Here is a 1,982-nt window from a genome sequence, read left to right on the forward strand (position 1 = left end):
TACAGTTTTATTGTTTTGTTTAATGCTTGTGTTATTCATGTAAATTTTGTATTGTCGGAGCTAACTTGAATTTACAGAGGATAAAATAAGTATTGAACACATCACCATTTTTTCTCAGTACATACTGTATATTACTAGAGGTGCTAATGACATGAAATTTTCACCAGATGTCGGTAACAACCCAGGTGATCCATACATACAAAGAAATCAAACCATAAATGTCCAGAAATGAAGTTATTTGTAATAATGTGGAATGGCACAGGGAAAAAGTATTGAACACATGAAGAAAGGGAGGTGTAAAAGGCATGGAAAGCCAAGACACCAGCTGAACTCTCTCAGTAATTAGAAAGCAAGCCTGCCCCTTGTCAGTGCAAGTTAATATCAGCTGGTTCAGTCCCAAATGATGGCCAGGTATCACACAAGAACCATCTGATGATGGGTAAAAGTAAAGAGCTCTCTCAAGACCTTCACAACCGTATTGTTGCAAAGCATAATGATGGCATCGGTTACAGAAGAATGTCTAAACTTCTGAAGGTTCCAGTGAGCACTGTTGGGGCCATAATTCAGAAGTGGAAAGAACATTATTTCACCATAAACHGACCACGACCAGGTTCTCCTCGCAAGATTTCTGACAGAGGAGTGAAAAGAATBATCAGAAGAGTTGTCCAAGAGCAAAGGACCACTTGTGGAGAGCTTCAGAAAGACCTGGAATTAGCAGGTATGATTGTTTCAGAGAAAACATTAATGCACTGAACTACCATGGCCTGTATGCACGCTCACCACGCAAGACTTAACTGCTGAGGAAACAGCATGTTGAAGCTCCTTTAAAAGGTATTATATCATGCTTTTAAATCCTTCTTTTTCATGTCTAAATCATTCACTTATGGTCTATTTAAAATAAAACTGCAACACTTTGGTCTTAATTCCTTGTTTTTGTTGCTCCACAGACTCCTTGATTTCCTTGGTTTACCCCTGTTCTGAGTTGCGCATCAGAGCAAGCTGTTTTGGTGCAGTCTCTTTAAATAAAAATGAGATATTTCACACCCCGCCCCCTCCAGGTCGGCGAACGTTCGACTCCACCCCGTTCGGCCATATTTGTAGTTTCATAGCAACAACACAATTATCTACCTTCACAAAACAGCTTTTTCTAAAAAAGTTTCAGGATGTCAACTTTGAAGGACTTGTCAATCCAGCCTTACATGTACGAGCCAGAATCTGACCCAGAAGACACTGAAGAAGACGAACCTGCAGAACCACGTCTTCAAATGAATGTGTCACAATGGTGCGTTATTTATTTACAACCTCTCCATCCTTATCTACTCTGGGGAGCATTGTTTATCTAAAATACATGAAGCCTTTCTCCAACAGGTCCATGAGAGGAGGAACATGAAGTCGCTCTTGAGTTGCCATGACAACAGAGTTAAACTTTAGTTTTGACAAAAATAAAAAGATTGACTGTTCTTCTATTTCTGGAGTATAAAATAAAATTTTCAATATCAGTTTTTAAATTAAAAAATATGACGAAAAAGTACACCTGCTATCCTGCTATGCTAAAGCATTTGTAAGTGATCATTGATATAGCGCCCCCTTTTTTTCCAGAGTGTAATGGAGCTACTTCCATATATGGCATGGCTCGGACATCAGACCCAACCCCGCCCCTTACTGCGTGCTGCAGCGATGTCTTAGGCCCTTTACCAATCGGTGGCTACACACTCGCCCTACTCCCACTCAGTTTGCGTGTTCCCGCGGAGGGTTGGCCATTCTAAGTCCCATCCGAAACAGGTTAGGTACGAGGGCGAGTGGCTTATTAAGCCCTCCACAGCGAGTCAGCATCCAATGCAGACTTTAGCAGCAGGTGCAGCACCAAATAGTGGTCGACATGGAGCACGGGAAGTATAAATATACAGTAGGTTCCACATATGTTTTGTACACATATTTACTAAGTAAACACCTCACCAACAAATATAATTTCACATAAATCA

The sequence above is a fragment of the Austrofundulus limnaeus genome, unplaced genomic scaffold, assembly GCF_001266775.1.
Source record: "Austrofundulus limnaeus strain Quisiro unplaced genomic scaffold, Austrofundulus_limnaeus-1.0 Scaffold363, whole genome shotgun sequence".
Taxonomy (NCBI): domain Eukaryota; kingdom Metazoa; phylum Chordata; class Actinopteri; order Cyprinodontiformes; family Rivulidae; genus Austrofundulus; species Austrofundulus limnaeus.